At 47.7% G+C, this 23,019-nt stretch overlaps 1 pseudogene; it reads right to left on the bottom strand.

Annotated features, from left to right (window-relative positions):
- Positions 1-3,518: 3,518 nt before the first annotated feature.
- On the bottom strand, positions 3,519-4,063 carry LOC125091992 (60S ribosomal protein L28-like; annotated as a pseudogene).
- Positions 4,064-23,019: the final 18,956 nt, after the last annotated feature.

The following is a 23,019-nucleotide window of genomic DNA, read 5'->3' as shown; positions in this document are numbered from 1 at the left end:
TTTCTTCCAGGTGGCATCCTGGATGCGTTTGTTCTGAAGACCTCTGTTCTGATTATCTGTGTCATAAACCACCCCCAATATTAGTGGCTCAAAACAACAAATTGTTTACTTTGCTTTCAAATCTGCAGTCCAGACAAAGCCCGTGGGGACAGCTTGATCTGCTCCACATAGTGTCCTTTGGGTGGCTTGACTTCTGGGGCCTGTGGTCACCTGAAGGCTCTTGCTCCTAGATCTAGTGCTGGCGCTGGCTGGCTGCCGGGACCTCGGCTGAGGTCGTCCACTGTGGCCTCGCCATGTGGATTCCTGGTGTCCTTGAAGGGCTGCGGCTAGGTTCGAAGGAGGAGTGGCCCGAGGAAACAAGGTACACAGGGAATTGGCAGTTTGAGGACCTAGCCTCAGCTGTCCCATAGCTTTGCTTCCGTTGTGTTCTGTTGGATGAGGCAGTCACAAAGGCCTGGCCCCATTCAAGGGAAGAGGACGTAGACACCGTCACCAGAAGCGTCATCAAACTTGGAATGTCATTATCACCTTGAGGGAGACCCTGTGGGATGGGAGATATTGCAGTTGCTACATTCGTCTGCTGGGGCTGCCGTAACAAAATTCCACAAGTTGGGGGGCGGGCTTAAGCAATGGAAATTTATTTTCTCACAGCTCTGGAGGCCAAAAGTCTCAGATCAAGGTGTCAGCAGTGTGGGTTTCTCCTGAGGCTTCTCTCTCTTTGCCCATCCTTGCACGATCTTTTCTCTTTGGGAAGATCCCTGGAGCGGCTGCCTGGTTTTATATGGATACTAGTCTTAACGGATTAGGGCCCCACCCCTATGATCTCATTTAACCTTAATTACCTCTTTATAGGCCCTATTTCCGAATACTGCCACACTGTGGATTAGGGCTTCAACCTATGAATTTCAGGGTGTTGGGGGGACACTACTCGGTCCTTAGCAGCAGCCATCTTTGGAAAGTACAATCTGCCACAGGCCCTTAGCTGTTTCTCTCTCTCTCTCTCTCTCTGAGTCTCCCAGCCAGAAATCATCCTTCTCAAGTGATAAGTGAGTTAAAAGGACAGCCTTGAAGTTGACCTACAGGTGGGTCTTGGAAGATGCTACCCAGTGAAGGCCTTTCTTTTCATGAACCAGGTCCACTGGGCCATCGTGGGGTCCAGAAATGCATGATCTTCACTTTGAAACTAGCTGGGCCAAAGAACGGCCACAGACCCTCTGGCAATCTGTGCAAATCTGGCCTGTGGTGGTGGTTTCGTTTTGTGTCACGTTGGCAAGGCTGGAGCGATGTTTCCCCCAAATTCCCTTACTTTTGTGGTTCCAGATGCGAGCTGGTCAGAAGAGAAATTTGCACCGCATTTGGAAGGTGGAGGAAAAGCAGCTACCACTCCTCTTTGGTCATCATGCTTAGATACAGTGAACGACAGAAGGTGCCAGAAGGTGCCACCTTGCCCTTATTCTCTCCTGCCATGCATGCAGTTCTGCTTTTTGACTGTTGGCTCTGCTGTGCCATAGCCGTGCCATGCCCAGCCCGCCTTCAGACGTACAGACATATCTTCCTTGGGCTTCTCCCCAAGCTCTCCTTCATGGCCCCACTCTGGCAGCCTAACGACTCTCCTCTAACCCTCCAACTTTCCCTTCAGACTCTTCCTTTTCCAGACTCCCCCACGGCTGGGAGGTCTTGCTCCATTACAAAACCCTTGCTCCATACCCCAGCTCAGGGACTATGCCCAGAGCAAGGTTTGCATGATGGAGGGAGAGGAACCCAATGGGTTCAGAGCAGAGTTTCTGGTTGAGAGTGGGGCTTGAATGGTGGTGTCAGAGTTGGGGCAGGCCAACAGAGGCATCCCTTTCAGGCCTTTGCAAAACTAGGAGGAGACTGTGGGTGGGGAGCAGGGCGTTTGATCCCTCCGTGAGAGCCCCAGGCCCCATGGCTACAGCAGAGCAATTTAGCTCCTGGCTCTGGATGGCGCTCATTAGGCCTGGTACTGAGGTGTGTCATCTCTTTTTCCATGACATCATCTCTCCCCCAGGCTTCAGAAACAGCAGGAGCGCAACACAACACTGGAGAGCCCATGGGTCTACGCTCTGTGCTTTGGGGGGACAGGCCTTTCCCGTGTTCAACGATAACACCATCGTAATTCTACAACATTAAACACAAATTAACTCACCTAACAAGTAAATAAATCAGTTCAGTATGGCGAGCTGACCTCTGGTTTTCTTTTTCTTTTTTTTAAAAAAGATTTTATTTATTTACTTGAGAGTGAGTGAGAGAGAGAACATGTGAGGGGAGAGGGTCAGAGGGAGAAGCAGACTTCCAGCTGAGCAGGGAGCCCAACGCAGGACTCGATCTGGGGACTCCAGGATCATGACCTGAGCTGAAGGCAATCACCCAAACAACTGAGCCACCCAGGCACCCCCTCCGGTTTTCTTTCTTTTTAAAAATATTTAATTTTTAATTTTTTTTTTTTTTATTTGACAGACAGAGATCACAAGTAGGCAGAGGCAGGCAGACAGAGAGGAGGAAGCAGGCTCCCCGCCGAGCAGAGAGCCCGAAGCGGGGCTGGATCCCAGGACTCTGGGATCAAGACCTGAGCTGAAGGCAGTGGCTTTAACCCACTGAGCCACCCAGGCTCCCCTCCAGTTTTCTTTTTAAAAGACTGTATTTTTAAGTGATCTCTACACCCAATGTGGGACTCAAACTCACAACCCTGAGATAAAGAGTTGCACTCTCCTGACTGAGCCAGCCACGTGCTCCTCCTTCCCTTCCCTTTCTTTTCCTTCTCTTCCCTTCCTTTTTTTTTTTTTTTTTTTTTTTTTTTGGTGAGCTAACTTTCAAGTGACTTTCAAATGGTCTCAACCCCCACAGTGAAACATTTTTAGCACCCCTCCCCCCCATATGTTTATTTCCTTATAACTTATGTTCCTGTGCTAATGCTTTTTGCTAAGATCATAAGTCCTCCTGTGTGTGAGGTCCATTATTAACAATAGAAGTAAAAAAGCCGTATTTCAAATTATCTCCTTAAGTGTGAACATTTTAAAGTGAACTAGCTCTCAAAGTAGGAAAACTGTGAGCACCACCAGTTTCTTCTTAGCTTAGGCTTCATTTTATAGGACTATCTTCCAGCCGTGGTTTTGTTAGAGGAACCGTTTGGAGCCCCTTGCTCATTTGGTGATGATTAGTTTGGTTAGAGCGCAGTAATGTAATTTGTAAATTCACTGACCATGGCACTCATCATAGGCCATTTGCTGAAGGTGAAAAACCATCTGAGGCAGATGGTGTCCAAGTTATGGGACTGCCACTCTTCCCTTACCTTCCTCACCTGCCGCGCTGGATGCTGAGTGGTGATGCACAGCGCCCCGACAAGGCCAATCTGCATGTTGTATACCAGTCACTGTAATCGTCAGCTCTTGCCACCATAATGCTGTGGAACAAACGCTCCGAAATTCAGTGGCTTATGATACCCAGCGTTTATTTTTCTTGCTCACAGTCCTGCAGAGCTGTGGGGTTCTGACTGATCTTGGCTAGGCTTGGCTATTTCAGCGGGATGGCTGGGAGTGGTTCCAGGTCACGGGGTTTTTTTTTTTTTTTTGGTTTTGTGTGTTTGTTTGGGATGGTTGACATCTTTATTGCTTTGGAGGTGGGGGGCAGGTGCTCAGGAGTTCTTTGTGGGGCGGACCACTTCCTCTTCACCATCACAAGCTCTGGCTGCACAGGATGGCGCTGGCTTTGTGAATGGCGGTCACGTGCGTAACTGGGCGTTACTCGTTCTTGCGGATCACGTGCCTGGTGCTGCTCAGGGTGGCCCGGGCCTTGTGGTTCCTGGTGGCTTGCAAGCCGGTGGTGGTGGGTTTTCACTGGCGGGATCTCTGCTTCATGACCACCACCCTATCTCTGTTGCGGGGACTGGGCTCCACGCCCAGAGTCTAGTGGTGAATCAGCCCATGTAGCGGAAGGACTTGTTTGCCTTCAGGTTATGGGGGTCAGTGCTGTACGCCTTCTTGTTCCTCTCCACCAGGAAGCTGGAGCAGTTCCGCCCCACCGTCCATTGCAGGTGGGAGGACATGGCAGCAGCTCCTCTCCCCATCACAGTTTGAGATGGAAAGTGCTCCAGGTCACAGAATTTGTGCAAGTCTGGAGCCCTGGCCGATGCGAATACAGCCACCTGGGACCTGTTCTCTTAGTGATGGCAGAAGCTCAAGAGGGCAAACCATACCATGCAATACGTTTAAAGTGGCCTCTCACGTGCCACTTCTGGCAATAATCTTGCTCAAGCCCAACTGCTCCTGGGTGGCCAGAGTATATCCCACCCACAGTGCAAAGCACTGCAAAGTCACAGGAAGCGGTGTCGTTTCTGTTCCAGGTGAGCCATGAATTAGGATCAATAAGCTAAACCACTGGGGCCCCTGGCTCTGTGCTCAGTGGGGAGGTTGCTTCTCTCCCTCCCTCTCTGCCCCTTCCCCAGCTCTCTCTCTCACTCTCAAATAAATACATAAACCTTAAAAAAAAAATAAGCCAAACTACCATAGTGATGTAAGGAAAGTTCTCAAGTTCTGATGTTTTCTTCCTACCTATATTAATTGGCTAGGGCTGTCATAACAAAGAACCACCCGCTGAGGGGCTTAAACAACAGGAATGTGCTGTCTCATGGTTCTGGAGGCCAGAAGTCCAAGATCAAGGTGCTGGCAGGGTTGGTTCCTTCTGAGGGCCGTGAGGGAGGCCGCTGTTCCAGGCCTCTGTCCTTGGCTTATCTTTTTCCTGTGTCTCTTCCCATTGTCTTCCCTCTGTGTATGTCTGTGTCCAAATTTCCCCTTTCTATAAGGACGCTAGTCATATTTTTTAGGCCCACTCTAGTGACCTCATTTTAACTCCATTGCCTCTATAAATATCCTGTCTCCAAATAAGGTCATATTCAGAGGTACTAGGGCCAAGGACTTCAACACATGAATTTTGGTGGGACACAATTCAACCCATTACCCCTACCCCTCAAAGGATTATCTTGTTTTAGGGTATATGTCACCCCACTTTGGAGACTTCCTGGCATAGAGACCAGCAGAAAAAGTCTTCTTGCACCTGGCCTTGACCTGATGCCTCTTGCCCCGTGGTGAGCAGAGGACAGAGGCTTCAGAGTTTAAGACCCCACTCCCTAGCCCCATGATGATCAGAAGAAACTCTGACTTCTTCAGCCACGCCATACCCAAGCCACCACATCTCTATCTGCTGGGGGTAAAAAAAAAAAAAAAAAAAAAAAAAAAAAAAAAAATCTATGCCGTTGGCCATAAGGTGTCACAGATGCAAAACCTTGGTATCAGTCTTAGCATCTATGAAACGAGCACCTCAACTTCCCTTAATGGGGTGCTGTGATGTTTAATGTTTGCCAGAAGAGCCCCAGAGGAAAGGGCAGAATCAATCCTCCTGATGACTCCACAGAATAACCCTGCCTCTTATTCAGGCTCAGGAAGGAGTCTGGGACAAATGACTGAACTCACCCAAGTTTGTAATCCAACGAACAGGGCAGAATGAGCCACCATGTACGCTTGCGTTAAATAACCTCAACATTTGATAGGAGCACTCGAGGAGGCAATTCTCTTAGCAGGCTTCCCTGTAACGCCGGTCTGATTCATTCCCAAGCGATGTGGCCCGAATGTGCTCCCGCAACCGCAGGAACAAGCGTCCTTTCTGCCATGTCAGCATTTTCCATTCTGGCGTAAATTACGCACACTCAAGTCATTTCATTAAGATATTACGTCTCTGATGTGACGTGTCGAGTTTCCAGAGCCGGACAGAAAAGCCTCTGGTGGCTCAAGACAGCCAACCCCGCCCCCCCCCCCGCCCCCGCCCCATCTAACGATACTCCTGTGACACCTGGCCATTAGGAGGAGGAGGAAGAGGGACAAGCAGCCACACTAGACATGCCACCGCAGACGACCACGGGGCTATAACAATGATCAGCAGCTTCCTTCCTTTCTTCCTCCCTAGCCCCTTGCCTGGTGTTGGAACATTCCAGACATCTGGAATTATGACTGGCTAAATGCAGTCGAACACAGATTTCTTTTTGTGGAAATATTCTGATCTAAGACCCAGGAGGGCAGGGATATTGGGTAATTGCCATCCTTGCAATAAACATATTATGGAAGTTTATAAACTCGGCCTATCTCTTGGCTGCTTTAGGCTTCTGGTGTGTCTGGAATGGCTTTGATTTTGAAATCACTTAGACGATAGGCAGACTTTTCCTCCCCGTGCATTTGCAGAGCAATCTGATAAACACATCTGTGGCAAGTCCTGTTTGGGCTAGTTGGGGGCCGACCAGAGGATAGAGCACTTTTCATGAAATAAATACATACATAACACAGTGTGTATGTGACCCAAGTGGAATTGGGAAGACTGGAAACTATCACAAGATATTCTGTGCACACGATATCTAATCTCCCTTCTAGACAGAAGAAATTCAAATGAGCCTCTGCCATTAAAACTTTGATTATCAGAAACTTCATTTTAATCAGAGCTTGCCATAAACTCTGTGCTCAGCCGACTTGTGTGTTTAACATTCTCGATATTATATGCTGTTCCAATTATCCAAATTTTTCTTAAATTCAATTTCCCAGGGCCTTGTGCTGTTCAGCTAATCAAGCTTTAACTTTTTAAAAAAAGTGTTTATCCCTAGTCTCTGTATACACGCTGTGGAGAGAGACACACAGGCAGCAGCTCAAGGACGATGTCGGGGTGCTGCGATGCGACACTTTGCTGACCAGGAGGCCACTCCGGCGCCGTCTGGAATCTAAATGGCCCTCGGTTTTATTCCCGATCGCTCGCATGCCCCCCTTGCGAACACCGCCAGGCGACCTCCCCAGGCTGCCCCCTCCCCCGAGTCCCGGCGCTGCCCACGGAAGGCAGCGACGTGCTCTGTGGCTAGATCCTTCGCCGGCTGCTTGTTTCCCTCTGCCCCCTCCTTCGTTGCTCACAGAGATTAGCCTTCAGGAATGCGGTTAGCACACACTGCCCTCATAACTCAACCCAGTATATCACAGCACACAATCACAGGAAATACCACATGTCATTACGACGTGCGCGCTCACGCGTCGCTCCCCCCCACGCCCCACGTAGAAGCAGGCGCATGCACGTCTGGCACGTTACAGTGGGTCCTCAGTTCGGCACCCCCGGCTTGGTGTGGCTGCCCTGCGCGCACCTGGGCCCCAGCAGTTAAGGGAAAGGATTCATTTTTTTTTTTTTTTAAATGGCCCTGGCTACTTTGCTTCCCATTCTTAGGCTCAGCCCACAAGGGTCAAGAACTGTAAAGAAAGTCACTCTTGGCCCCCTTCCAGGTACCGGAAGGATTGGGGCTAGAGATTGTCTTATTGCAGTTGAGGGGGGAGAGGCCGGCTCTTGCAGTTGTCAGATCTGGCCTGGTTGTCCCCTGCAGACCCGGGGGAGCCGAGCCAAATGTCCCCTCGGCGTCTTCTGCGCATGCCTACAGAGTCCCTTTGCCCTTTGAACCTCGCTTTTTTCTGCCGCTGGAATGTTCTTTCCCCCTTTCTCTGCCTATTGAAATCTTCCCTTTTCCTCAATGCCTTGCACAAGCCCCACCTCCCCTGAAGAGGCCAGCTGGAAATGATCTCTCTCTCATTTCAACTTCTTAAAGGCTTTATTTTCTATAGCACTCATTGGACCCAAAGTAAACACTGCCATTGGGCGTTTGGGGTGTTTTTGTGCATGTGAGAGCGGGGACTTTGTTTTGTACTTCTCTGCCTCCCTATGGAGTCTGACTACGATGGCTCCCACATAATAGACACTCAGCAAATGTTTGTGGATGAGAACAATGATGCTAACGGCTCCCATGAATTGAGTGCCTACTGTGTGCCAGGCACTTTATCTAGATGATTCTATTTGGCCTGTTTGGTTTGGATGAAATACATTTTCTATATGCAGTACTTTAATATCTTCTTTTTGTAAAGACTTAAAATTTGGGGCAAAGGGGTAGCTTAATTAGAGTTGAGCGCCCAACCCTTGATTTTGGCTCAGGTGGTGATCTCAGGGTTCTGAGATAGAGCCGGGGGGTTGGCCTCCATGCTGGGCGTGGAGCCTGCTTGAGACTCTCCCCCTCTCTCCCTTGTGGTCTCTCTCTCTCTCAATAAAAAAAAAAATTAAAATTTAATACATAGAGTAAAAAGTGAACACCTTCCAGTCCATTCTCTACCCGCTTTACCCCACTTCCTTATTTCCCTCCCTAGAGATAAGCACCCTCAATAGTTTGGCCTACCTGACCTTTGTCATATATATAGAAATAAAATCTAATATGCGCTATATATATAAGATGCACATATAGTTTAAAATATATATATACGTATAATTATACTATATGTGCAGTAACTCAGTTTAAACTTCACAAAATCTTAAGAGGAACATTATTATTATTTTTATTTTAGATTTGAGAACAACTGAGGCTAAGAGAGGTTAGTTAACTTTTCCAAGATCACCCAGGTAGAAAGTGCAAGAGCTAGGACTTGAACCTGACCCTGCTCTTTCATCTGGATGATCGTGGGGTTTCAGAGTTGACTCTGGACTGCCAGTGTCAGAATACCTGAGAAGCTTGCTCAATGTATAGATTGTCACCCGCCTCTCAGTCCTGAGTCCTGATTCAGGATGAGGTCCCAGATTCTATTGTGCAGCAATCAACCATGGCTGCTTCTGATGTATGCCGAGGTTTATAAACATGGTCAGCTGATGGCATCCAGGTTGGTCTCCTGCTGTCTAGCTCCTGTCTACCCCAGCTAGAGGGACAGCCAGGGGAAGCAGAGTGGTGGTGTAGCCCTCATGAGCACCTGGGTGGCTCAGTTTGTTAAGCATCTGCCTTCGTCTCAGGTCATAATCCCGGGGTCCTGGGATCAAACACAACGTTGAACCCTGCATTGAGCCCTGCATCGGGCTCCGTGCTGAGCTAGGAGACTGCTTCACCCTCTCCTGCTGCCCCTCCCCTCTGCTCGTGTGTTCTCTCTCTCTCTCATGAACAAATAAAATCTTTGAAAAAAAATTATTAAAAAAATTCTTAGCTTGGGTCTTTCCTGAAGGCACCTGCCCAAACCTCCTGCTTGGGTCTGCTTCTAGCTGGGTGATGGCCATTCCCTATCCATCAGTTCCAGTAACTGGCAACTGCAGAAAGCTCCAGAGACTTTTCCTGGTGGCTGCCTCACTCCTCTCCCTGTTGTATTAGCGGCCACTGTTGGTGGATGGCGCGGTATCCAGCCAGATTCCCCGTGCTGCCCACGGCGCTCATCTCCAGAGGAGCAGCTTACCGTTTCAATGTTGTCTCAGGAACCGGTGTCTGCCTGCTCCTGTAGCCTTGCCCAGAGCTGAGGACTTGGGGCTTACGTGCCCCCGTTCCCCCAGTGGGGGTGGCCTGCCGTCAGTGACTCATGGATACAGGGGCTCTAAAGGCCCGGCCCCCTGTGTCATGTGTGGGGAGGAATGACTCTGCGATCCCCACCCCCTTCAGCCAGGCAATCAGGCTGAGTCTAAATCTCCATCTTCACTTTGCTTCTTCCCCTGCCCTCCACTGCTTCTGTCCTGTCTTTACCTTTTTCTCCCTAGAGCCCTCCCTCAATAATTCACTTGCGCAGGAATCTGTGCCCGGGGCTCTGCTTCCGGGGAACCGACCAGAGACATTGCCAGTCACCGCAGCCTGTGGTAATAACCCTCACGAGGCTCAGAGACCATTACCAAGCCATTGCGTGTCCTCTCTGTCCCCCACTTAAGTAATTAGCTCCCTCCCAGGGCCTGTTTTCTAGCATCTTATCAGAAGCTGGCATGGGAGTGAAAGAATGATAAATGAGAGAGGGAGCTGAGGGGGCCGTGGGAAGCCGAGAATCGCGGTCACCTGGGAGCCGGGACTGTGGGAAGGTCCTCCTCCGAACTGAGCATCAGGACCACAGGCTGGGGGCACTGATTCGCCTCTCCTTCCTGCATATTTGCACCCTGAAGTCAGGCAACCCAAATGCCTACAAAATAATGTTAGTGCCGCTTGCTAGTGATGCAGTGAGCTCAACAGAGCAAAAGCCGGACACTTGGACATACAGAAGAATTTGCAACCTGCGTATGCGTTGCGTCGTGGGTTTGGAGGGGCAGGAAGGCAGTGGAAATTCACACGGGCCGCCGATGTTGGCCTGCCCTGGTCTGTTATAGAAACAGCCACCAGGAACCGTTGTCCTGCTCACCGCCTATTGTCTGAACACTTTCTTGACAAGTATCTATTGACATCGGAGCCTTCATGTTTCTTTCTGCAGTGTACTTCCCTGAATACTGTTGGTCTTTCTTTCTTTTTTAAGATTGTATTTATTTATTTGACAGAAAGAGACACAGCGAGAAAGGGAACACAAGCAGGGTGAGTGGGAGAGGGAGAAGCAGGCTTCCCGCCGAGCAGGGAGCCCGATGCGGGGCTCGATCCCCAGACCCCAGGATCATGACTTGAGCTGAAGGCAGACGCTTAACGACTGAGCCACCCAGGCGCCCTCTGAATATGGTCTTTCCTGAAACCATTGAGTGGGCAAGTAATACTGCTGTCAAGTTGGACTTTTCTTTTCTTTTTTTTTCTTTTTTCTTTTTTAAGTAGGCTCCATGCCCAGGGTGGGGCTTGAACTCTCAGCCCCCAGGTCAAGAGTTTCATGCTCTACCAACTTAGCCAGCCAGGAACTCTGGACATTTGGTTTTTAACTCCCTTTCTTAGTTCTGTGAATGAAATTACATGTGGCCTGTTCCTTCCCTTTAGAGGTCAGGGCTGGAGGAGGCCTTGAAAGGGGATTTCAGATATAATTAAGGATGCTTTGGTTCTCTGTGAAAATTACTTGAGATTTCAATACAAAATATACACTAATTAGAGAAACATGTAAAGAAACACAACTTTCTGTGTAAATTTTAGCTCACAAATACATGCTTACTCCTCTTACAATTTTTATTCTTGGGCTTTGAGGAGAAACTTTAATTTATTCCCAACTATATTTCTTGGCATTTTGAAAAATGACAGGTCTGTACCCAAAGCAATCTACAGATTCACCATAATCCTTATCAAAGTTCTAGTGGCATTTTCTATCTTAAAATTTGTATGTAACCATTAATGACCCTGAAGAGCCAAAGCAATCTGACAAAGAAGGACAAAGCTGGAGGCATTATGGACCCTGATTTCAAACTATACTTCAAAGCCACAGTAATCAAAACAATATGGTACTGGCATAAAAACAGACACACAGATCAATGGAACAGAATGGAGAGCTCAGAAATAAACCCATGCACATATGGTTAATTAGTTTATGACAAAGGAGGCAAGCATATACAGTGGGGAAAGCACAGTCTCCTCAATAAATAGCATTGGGGAAACTGGACAGCCACATTCAAAAGAATGAGACCGGACCACTATGTTATACCATCCACAAAACTCAACTCAAAAAATGGACTAAGGAATTGAATATGACATTGGAAACCGTAAAATTCCTGAAAGAAAACACAGGTGGTAAGCTCCTTGACCTCACTCTCTGTGATATTTTTTAGAACTGAGTCCAACGACTAGGCCAACGCAGTGGGATTATGTCAAACTTCTGCACGCCCAAGGAAACCATCAAAGAAATAAAAAGGCAAACCTATGGAATGGAAGAAAATATTTATAAATCATATATCCAATAAGGTATTAATATCCAAAATAGACAAAGAAGTCACATGACTCAAGAGCAAAAACCAAACAGTCCAATCAAACAACGGGCAGAGGCTAAATAGATTATTTTTCCAAAGAAGACGTACAAATGGCCAACACACATATGAAAAAGTGCTCAACATCACTCATCAGTGGGAAATGCAAATCAAAACCACAATGAGATATCATTTCACACCTGTCAGAATGTCAAGTGTCAAAAAGACAAGAAATAACAAGTATTGGCAAGGGCGTGCAGAAAAGGGAACTTTCTTGCACTCTTGGTGGGAATGTAAATGGCGCAGCCACTGTGGAAAACAGTATGGAGGTTCTTCAAAATATCAAAACTAGAACAATCCAGTGATTCCACTTCTAGGTATTTATCCAAAGAAAACAAAAACACTAATTCGAAAAGATAGACTCATGCTTATGTTCATTATTTACAATAGCCACGATATGAACACAATCAATTCATCAATAGATGAATGGATAAAAAAGATAAAGTATGTATATATACACTGAAATACAGCTCAGTCATAAAAAAGAAGGAGATCTTGCCATTTGTGACAACATGGACCCAGAGGGTAGGATGCCAAGTGAAATAAGTCAGACAAAGACAAATACCATATGATTTCACTTATATGTGGAATCTAAACAACAAAACAAATGAGCAAACAAAACTCACAGATGCAGAGAACAGATTGGTGGTTGCCGGAGGGTTGGCGTGGGTGAAATGGGAGAAGGGGGTCAAGAGGTACAAACTTCCAGCCATAAAATAAATAAGTCATGGGGCTGTCACATGCTGCATGGTGACAATGGTCAACAACATCGGATTGCATATTATGTAACTTTAGATGGCGGCGGGGGGTAGCTAGACTTATTGCGGTGAGCATTTCACTGCGTATATGAAGATCAAATCCTTATGCTGCACACCTGAAACTAATATAATGTTATATGTCAATTATACCTCAATTTAAAAAAATGTCAGGCCTGGATAAACCTTTCCAGCTTCCCTTCACAGAGGGAAAACATCGATGTGGTTTATGAGAAAATTGGGCAGACTGGTTCAATATTTTTTTTTCTTTTTTTTTTTTAAAGATTTTATTTATTTATTTGACAGAGATTACAAGAAGGCATAGAGACAAGCAGAGAGAGAGAGAGGGGGAAGCAGGCTCCCCTCCGAGCAGAGAGCCCGATGTGGGACTCGGTCCCAAGACCCTGAGATCATGACCTGAGCTGAAGGCAGAGGCTTTAACCCACTGAGCCACCCAGGCGCCCCAGACTGGTTCGATATTGGTACGTTATTATTAACCAAGCTCCGTAGCTTTCATTAGGGTTCATGCTTTTTGTTTTACGATGGGTTTTGATACAAGCATAATGCCATACATCCACCATTATTGTGTCACACAGAGTAGTTTCACTGCCCTAAACATCCTTTGTGCTCCATCTATTTGTCCCTCCCTCCCTCTCTGGGGTGCCCTGAATCCCTGGCAACCACCGATCATTTTCTTGTCTCCATAGTTTTGTCTTTTCCAGAACGGTCATGTGGTTGGGCTCACAGTTTGTAGCCTTTTCAGATTGGCTTCTTTTACTTAGTAACATGCATTTAAGGTTCTTCCATGTCTTTTCATGGCTTAAGAGCTCATTTCTTTAGTGTGGAATGGTACTCCATTGTCTGGATGTGCCTACCCCTTACCATACCCTAGACATTGACATGAGTGCTAAAGAGATCCAAAATGGGCAAAGAATCAGTGTCTACCTTCGAGGAACTTCTGGTCTAGTTGAGGAGAGAAGACACACACACAGCCGTACAAAGTCAGCTAATAATGAAGCAGGGAGTTGGAGGGGCCGAAACAACACACATGGAATGAGTAACTGTGGCTGCAGTTATGGCGCCTACTATGGCACAGGAAAAGTTCGAGAAGCTTCTACCGAGGAGGTGCAGTGAGACAGGTGCAGGGTGAGACAGAGAGGATGGAGAGGGTGTTCAGGAACACTCCATGTGTCTCAGCCTTTGACCTTGTGTCCCCTCTCATAGTCTGTGTACAGAAAAGAAAGAAAGGGGGAATGACATACCCACAGCATGTCCGTTTCGCTGGTGGGAGACTGTTCCTGCATGGGGAGTTTGGCAATTAGCTTACAGGTGGATGAGCTCATTCCCTCTCTTGACAACTGAATGACTGGAACCAGGGAGCTGGTATCTTTATTAAGTTCCATCTAGGCATCAAAGCCTCTCAAATCTTTAGCTGAACTCTGTGTGTGTGTGTGTGTGTGTGTGTGTGTGTAGTATAGAGTTTATTTTAGAAGAGATCATTTTCTTAATACTTTTTTGGTGGTGAGATAAGTTGTAGGATACTAGGACATTTTTATTCCAGCCTTCATATCTTTCCTGCATTAAAAAAAAAATACAACACAGAACATTTCCTGAATTTGCATGTCGTCATTGTGCATGGTTGATGCTGATCGTCTCCATATTGGCCTGATTTTACTACACGCACTATCGAAGCGAACACTATACCACTTTTTAATATGGTAAAATATAACATAAAGTTGACCATCATAAGCATTCTTTAAAATTATTTATTTATTTGGAGGGGAGGGCTAGAGGGAAAGGGAGAGAGAATCTCAAGCAGGCTTCCCACTGAGCTTGGAGCCCAAAGCCGGGGCTCGATCTCATAACCCTGAGATCATGACCTGAGCCAAAATCAAGACTGAGCCACCAGGTCCCCTATCTTAAGTGTTTTTAAGTGCACAAGGAGGTGGCATAAAGTCATGACCACCCTCCATTTCTAGAACTTTCTCATCTTCCCAAACAGAAGCTCTGTACCCCTTAAATACTAACTTCCTATTCTCCCCAGTGACCCGGCCCCTGGCAACTGCCATCCCACTTTCTGTCTCTGTGACTGCGACTGCTCTAGGGACCTCATCTAAGTGGAGTCATGCAGGATTTGTCCTTTCCTGACTGGCTCGCTGGTCTTCAGAGTGGCTACCCATTTCCTGTTCCCACCAGCGGGGGTGCAAGTGTTCTGATTTCTCCCCATCCTAGTCAACGCTTTGTATTTTCCGTTGGCTTTGTTTGTTTTGTTTTGTTTATTTGTTTTTTTAAAAGATTTTATTTATTTATTTGACAGAGAGAGAGAGAGATCACAAGTAGGCAGAGAGGCAGGCAGAGAGAGAGGGGGAAGCAGGCTCTCAGCTGAGCAGAGAGCCTGATGCGGGGCTCAATCCCAGGACCCTGAGATCATGACCTGAGACGAAGGCAGAGGCTCAACCCACTGAGCCATCCAGGAGCCCCTGTTTATTTGTTTTTAATAATGGTCATCCTCACGGATGTGAAGTGGTCTCTCGTTGTGGTTTTGATGATTTTAGCTAAACTTATCTGGTGGGGAAGAAGTGGAGAGTCGTGATTACTACATGGGATGTTCCCTGGGGGTGGACTCAGCTTGGGCATCAGAAGGCCTGTTATATAAAATATTTATAAAATGTTGAAATCCCTTCCATGTGCCTCGTCCTCCTTCCTCACGGATTATTAGTACTATCACTTCATAGGTAAAAAGTTCTTTTAAATATTTAATTGCCCACAGACAGTCCCATAGAATTGCGTTTTATCTTTTGCGAATTCATTTTCTTTATTTTACTTTAATGGCTTTTTAAGTTTATTTATTTCTTTAGGCATCTCTATACCCAACGTGGGGCTTGAACCCTGAGATCAAGCGTTGCATGTTCCTCTGACTGAGCCAGCCAGGGGCCCCTATTTTGTAAACATCAAGCAAGTTCAAATTCGGGGGACATAAAGGCTGGGGGCCTGGTGCGGGGAGGAGAGGAGCGCAGAACTGGGAGCCATCCTTCATGTCTTCTTTCTCCCACCTCTGTTAGCAGGATTTGTGTTTCTGTTTTTGCAACACATTCCAGTGCCTGTTGTCAAGCCCCCATGAAGACTTTCCAGGAAAGCCAAGGCCAAGGCTGGGCTAATTTGGCTGGTAAATAAGCAATGAGCCACTTTTAGATTTTTGACACTTTCTTACTTACAAAAACAGTGAAAGGAAGATCATATGAAAGTGCTGGCTCCTTGGGGGGTGGGGGGAGGGTCGTCCCACGCCACAAAGGGCGCCACTGAGATAAATGGGCCTGGACGGTCTAATTCCAGGCCGGCAGTACACAACGAGGAGGTTTTGTGGTGCATGGCCCTGTCCTGTGGCAGAAGGTATGTAGGTCTCCTACCTCATCAGAACCCAGGAATGGCTCCTGCAAGCCTCCCGGGGGAGATAAGGAGGTGTTATGGCTGAATTAGGCAACCCCCAACTGCAATTCGAATCTTGGGGCCCTAACCTCCAGTACCTCAGAATGTGACTGTATTTGGAGGCAGATTTTTGTAAAGAGCTGAAGTACAATCCTGTGGGTGGGCCCTCACCCGATCTGACCCGTGTCCTTGTACGAAGAGGAGATTAGGACACTGCCACCACACACAGAGGGAAAAGGACCTGAGCACACAGGAAGAAGACAGCCTTCTACAGACCCAGCAGAAAGGCCTGGGACAGATGCCCCCTCACAGCGCTCGGAAGGAACCAACCTGGCTGGCCCCTTGACCTGGGGCATCTAGCTCTGGAACTGTGAGATAACACATTTCTGGGCTTCAACCCCAACCCCCCCCAGCCTGTGCGACAGGAGGCGAATGGAAGATAGCTGTTCTCCACAAACCTCCATCTTCTTGTGTTCCGCCAGGACCCAGATCAGCTGAGGTTCCAGCCCTGCCTGTGTGAACATGTGGCTGGTCAATGGGACACCATGGTGAACCTAGTGGTTCCTAGGGGACCACCTGCCTGTAACCCGCTTTGTGGACGAGGAGAGATTGTGCTAGCCATGGCTTTCGAAGATTTTAATGCACCTATGTACGTTCACTTGTCAAGTATTGTTTTAACTTTAAAATGTTTATTTTAGGGGCACCTGGGTGGCTCAGTTGGTTAAAGCCTCTGCCTTCGGCTCAGGTCATGATCCCAGGGTCCTGGGATCGAGCCCCGCATCGGGCTCTCTCCTCAGCAGGGAGCCTGCTTCCCTCTCTCTCTGCCTGCCTCTCTGCCTCCTTGTGATCTCTGTCTGCCAAATAAATAAATAAATATTTTTTTTAAAAAATGTTTATTTTAAGGGGCGCTTAGGTGGTTCTGTTGGTTAGGCGTTCAACTCTTGATTTTGGCTCAGGTCATGATCTCAGGGTCATGAGATCGAGCCTTGTGGCAGACTCCATGCTGGGCGTGGAGCCCACTTAATATTCCCTCTCTCTCCCTCTGCCCCTCCCCCCTCTTTCTCTCTCTCTCCCTCTCTTAAAAAAAATTATTTAAAAAATCAGACTATACTCTGCCTACCTTTTCACAAGACCCCTCTTTCACTTAATGGGCAATATCATGGGCTGTGCCACAGACAGTCTTACAGTGGCGTCCTGACCCCGGGATCGCGGCCACAGAAGTGTACTCTTGAGGTCAATACCTTCCACGGGGGGTCTCCTGAGTCCATTGTGGCAGAGATGACTTGACAGGTGAACCAGTAAGAGGACCGTTGTTCGTGGGGCGCCCAGGTGGCTCAGTCGCTTAAGTGTGGGACCCTTGATTTCGGCTCAGGTCGTGATCTCTGGGCTGTGGGGTGAAGCCCCGAGTCGGGTTCTGCCTGCTTGGGATTTTCTCTCTCTCTCCTTCTCTCTCCGCCCCACCCCTGCTCCTGCTTTCTTTCTCTCTCTAAGAAATAAAATAAAGAAACAAAGCTTGTGCTTTCTTTCTTTAAGAAGTAAAATAAAGAAATATTTAAAAAAGAGAGAAAGAGAGAGAACCATTGTGTTTTCAATGCCAAAGGTCGGGGTGTCTTAGAATAGGGCAGTTTCAATGAAGATGGAGAAAAATAGGTACATTTGAGATACGTAGAGTGTATGTCAAATCTCATCCTCCCCACTCCCTGTTGCACTCCCTTCTCTAGCTCATATGTGAAAAGTCTTTTTAGACATTTAATGCCCACAAATCTCCACATATGAAGTTCTGTTTTACCTTTTGTTTGTTTAAAAAGTGGTACCACGCAATATCTATCTCTATATATTGTAATATCTATATTTTTGCAGGATGGGTTTTTTTTTTTTTCACTTGACAGTGTGTGGGCAGCCTTACATATCAGGACCCATGTCTCTTATTCTCTTTTTTTACCAACTGTGTGTGTACTATTCCAAGTCAGGATTAAGATATATTAAGATATATATATATATATGTATATATATATATATATATATTTTTTTTTTTTTTTTAAGTAGGCTCCACAGGGCCTCAAACTCACGCCCCTGAGATGAAGACTTGCATTGAGATCAAGAGTTAGTTAACTGACTGAGCCACCCAGTGGCCCCTAGATAATAATTTTTTTAAACCATATCATTATTTGTAAACACAGAGGTTATTCCCACTATTTTTCAAAAGATTTTAGTTATTCATTTATTTTTTTAAGATTTTATTTATTTATTTTGAGAGAGAGAAAGAGAGCATAAGCAGGGGAGCGGCAGAGGGAGAGGGAGAGCAGGAAGCCCAGTGCGGGACTTGATCTCAGGAACCTCGGGATCATGACCTGAACTGAAGGCAGACGCTTAACTGCATGAGCCACCCAGGTGCCCCTATTCATTTATTTGGGGGGGGGAGTGCGAGTATGGGGAGGGGCAGAGGGCGAGGGAGAGAATCTCCAGCAGACTCTCCACTGAGCACAGAGCCAGACGTGGGGCTCGATCCCACAACCCTGAGATCATGACCTGAGCCGAAACCAAGAGCCGGACACCTCACGACTGAGCCACCCAGGCGCCCCTTGACCCCACTATTTTTTAGGCTTTCAATAAACACCCTTGGACATTCAGGCTTATTCTCTCCGGGGTTTCTGTAAGAGAGATTCCAGATGGCAAGTGTTGTCAAGAGAAAGATACCCGACAGCAATGTGTTCCTATGTGCACCCAAAGTCACATGCTAGAATGTTCACAGCAGTACTATTTACAATAGCCCCAACCTGGAAACCATCTAAATGTTCTTCAGCAGTACAACAGAACAACCCAGCGGGGTCTGGTCGTGCTGTGGAATTCTATGCACCAACAAAAATGAAGGTTCTGCTTCACAGAGCAATATAGATAAGGCTTAAAAGTATAATACCTGGGGGCACCTGGGTGGCTCAGATGGTTAAGCCTCTGCCTTCGGCTCAGGTCGTGATCCTGGGGTTCTGGGATCGAGCCCCACATTGGGGTCCCTGCTCAGCAGGAAGCCTGCTTCTCCTTCTCCTTCTCCCTCTCCCTCTCCTGATGCTTGTGTTCCCTCTCTCACTGTCTCTCTCTTTCTCTCTGTCATATTAAAAAAAAAAAAACCTTAAAAAAAATATAATTCCATTCATGGAATGTTCAGAAACAGGCAGATCCTGCTAGGGGTCAAGATAGTGGTTACCTGGGGGATTTACTGAGTAGAAGAGAACACGGGGACTTCTGCGCACTGATAACGCTCTCCTCTCTTGGACTAGGTGATAGTTACATGGACATGTTCCTTGTCTGAGCCACATACTTCCCGTCTATCAGCCTTTTCTCTATGCATGCTCTATTTCCATAAAATGTTTCCCTGTATTTCATTAAAGGCGGGTGTATTCAAAATAATCACTGGAACTGCAAATCGCCCTTCAAAAAGGTTGCACCCATTTACATGCTCACCAACAAGGCACACACGTTCTCCTTCGCCCACAACCTCGCACAACAGCGATGCTAGGAAGCGGGCTGATTTTTTTGCCAACTTGATGGCTTTTGAAAAAAAAATATCTTCTCGTTTTCCTTTGCATTGTCCTAACCACCAGTGGATCATGTATGTTTCATGTTTATTTTCCACTTAAATTCCTTTTCCTATGAATTAGCGGTTTATACTTCGCCCCGTTTCCCTCCCCACCTTCAACTCTTTGTCTGGCTCTTATTTCTATATAATGGATATTAACTTTTTGTTGGCTATGCTGCAAAGTTGTTCTCCGAGAACATCTTTTGTCTTTTCCCTGCGTTTATGGCACATCTTAGGGGTCTGCTGGGGTGAGGCCAGTTGCACACGAAAGCAAGGCTACAGTGGGCCGGGAAGCGTGCCCCCCCTCTGCTGGGCTCCCGCCAAGTGTTGCCCAGTGGGAACCGGGGTGCCAGATCTTCTGATTCTTCAGAAGATGCTGGAAATATAGATTTTTTATGGGAAAACTTCCAATTTTAAAGTGCGAGCAACTCATTCAAAAAATTGTGAGCACTAAAAGAAACAACGCATGTTGGGACTGGGGTGGATGTGTGGGCCCCCAGTTTGCAATCTCAGATCGTTGCCGTGGTACACTGCCAAGGTTTGTCTTGTCACACCTGTCCGTCTTTTCCCTTCTGACTTCAGAGTTCTGTCTCTTTTTTTTACTTTTAACGAGTATAATACTGTTTTTACTCTTTAAATCCTTCTCTTTTAAGGGTACAGAGAGAAGCCTTTTGTGCTTTTATTCAAGTCTCCTTAATGAGAGAAATAAAGGCAAACGCACGCGTTCCTGGACTCGTAGAGGAGGTCCTGACCTTGGGGATGTGGGTAGCTGGGTCCAGGGTGGTTAAAACATCCAAATTAGAACTCTTCATTTTCCCAGTTAAGCCCAAGGACCTTCCCATACTGTGGGATTTCAAGGGATGAGAGGCCATTGGGAGCACTAAAATTCACACCACCGTGTAAAGGACTTACTTGGAAAACCCTTCCTGGGATCAGGTGTGCAAGTCAGAGCAGGGCGTGAGAAGCTGGGCACCGCAAGCCTGGAGATGTGGTAGGGTGGAGGAACTCATCTCGGGCCCCACTCCCTAGTGGGAGAGGACTTTGTCATCCCCAATTGCGGCTGCTTTCCCCAGACGCCCCCTGCCCCACTTGGCTCCCACTGTGGCTGTGGGTGCTGGCATTGTTCCAAGCCGAGTGAAACAAACATTCCACAATCATCTGGGCTACTTTGATGGCCTCTGGTGATGTCATCTGCACAGTTCTCACTCGTGCTAATGAGCAGTTCGCCTTGCTGCACAGAACAGAGCACTAAAAGTTGCTCTGGGGATAGAAAAAAATGTCTCTGGCCGCTTGGACAGCAGGACCCAACAAGGGACAAAATAGGAAATCACTGGCTGAGAGTATATGGCATAGCTGAGTCCTTTTCTGGGGCCGGATGACTGAGATGCTGAGCTCACCCAGAGAGCTGGAGTTGGTGGGCATGCATTTATTCCTAATAATCATAACTGCATTTAGGGAGTGCCCAGTGTGGGTTAGGATCTGTGCTGAACACTGTATGTGTACCAACTCACCTCCTAGAATGCACACTCAGCCTGCAAAATAGAGATGTTACTCTATCTTGTCACCGAGTCCAAGGTGACCCAGGTGGCATGCATGATGACCGAGCCTCAGAATTCTACTTCCAGCCCAGGGATTCCTGTCCCACCAGGCCCAGGCCAGGCAGGGTGGCCCTCCATTCCAGCAACTTCTCCAGCCCAGACTTGCACTGCCGTTGGACTCAGGTCTCTATGGTAAGGATGTGCAGGCTGCCCGCTCACGGACCCCGCCCCCTTCTGCTTTGCCTCAGTGGCCCTGCCCCTTTTGCTTTTGGAGTTGGTGTGGCTCCCCCCTTCCCCCCATCCCCCTACTTCCCCCCCCCCAACTCCCCTACTCGAGTACTAGGATGTCCTGAGACACCAGCTAACAATCCAGGCAGGAACTAAAATGAAGGTGCTGCACAGGAAGAGTTTTAAGGTGTGACTTTTCTAGGCCACTCACATTCAGAAAAAGCAGCACAGACAATATAGTTTATTTTCTGATGCTAAAAGCAATCATGCCCTTTGTAGTGAAGTCGAAGATGCGGAAAGATATAAAGAAGAAAAAAAAGTCATCTTACCGCTTGAGAAATTCACTCGGAACGTCTTCAGGTGGTTCTTGCTGCTCATTTTCATGTATCTCTCATATATCCAAATCTATAAATTTTAAATATATGTATTTTTTAAGCAAAGTTGAGATCTCTCTGGCAATATACTTTCAGACCAGCTCTTTCCACACATTGTATCGTGGGTGAGCACTTCCATTGTTTAAAATTTATTTATTTACTTATTTGAGAAAGAGAGTATGTGTGCACATGTGTGTGGGCTCGTGTGCACGAGCCGGGTGGAGTCGGCGATGAGGGGCAGACGGAGAGAGAGAATCTTAAGCAGGCTCCACTCTCAGCATGGAGCCCAGCCCAGGGCTCGATCTCACAACTCCGAGATCATGACCTGAGGCCGCTATCAAGAGTCGGGCAGACTCTTAACCCACCGAGCCATGGGTGAGCACTTCCGAGAGACTGTGAAAGCAAAGGCTTTCTGAGTAAGATCGGGGGAATCAAGGACGTGGGGAGGTTGTGGGTTTCTTTTTTTTTTTTTCAGCTGGAGGGTTCCGTCGCCCACCTAGGATGTGGTTGCTCCTGGGCCTCTGGGGTGGAGAGGGTCGCTCTCAGCTTGGGAGTGGACAAGGGGAGATTCCTCCGCCACTCTCTTCAATGTCACTCACCCGTTCTTGGGAGGGTTGGGAGGGTGTCTGCCTGGGCCAGCAGAGGCCTGTGGCCCACTCCCCACCCCATGTGGGCCAGGTCCCCACATCAGCCTCCTGCCCATGGCTTAGTGTGTGTGTGTGTGTGTGTGTGTGTGTGTGTGTGTGTGTATCTCCAAGGGACTCATGGGGGAACAAAAGGGCTTCCTGAGGCACTCCAGGGGTGGGGGCAGGGCACCCGTGGCCCAGGCACTTCCTGCCTCTTGAGAAACAAGCAGCCTTTTACCCGTGACTGTGGACTGTGGACATGCATTTATTCCTAATAATCATAGCTGCATTTGGCTGCTTTCCTAGAAGTGAAAAATGGATTTGCTCTGAACTCTGTCATCTCTTGTGACCCAGGGCTCTCAGAAGCAGCACAGAGAGCACGGGACTGGCCCCCAAAAGTAGCCATGCTAACTTGCCCTCAAGGAGACGAGCTTGTGAGCATGCGCCCTGCCTCCCCCCTCCAACCACGTGACAAAGCCAGAGTTCTTAAAACACAGGAAGGTTTGGGCTTCCGTGGAGGAGGCCTTGCTGGGCCATCGTGGTTAGAAGAGGGACCTGGGGTAGGGTCCTGGCTCTGACCTGAGATGCACCCCCATGGGCAAGTTAGTGAACCCCTCTGAGTTCAGGCTCCTTGCCAGTGAAGTGGGCCAAACAGTACCTCCTGCCCAGAGGTGCCCTCCAGATGAGATGCTCCAAAGTCCGTGTATAAGGCATCCACTGTGGTCCCAGAACCACAGCGGGTGCCCAGCAAATGACCTCACTGTGTCTGAA

The sequence above is a fragment of the Lutra lutra genome, chromosome X (genome assembly GCF_902655055.1).
Source record: "Lutra lutra chromosome X, mLutLut1.2, whole genome shotgun sequence".
Taxonomy (NCBI): Eukaryota; Metazoa; Chordata; class Mammalia; order Carnivora; family Mustelidae; genus Lutra; species Lutra lutra.
This window is presented reverse-complemented; position numbering and strand designations above follow the sequence as displayed.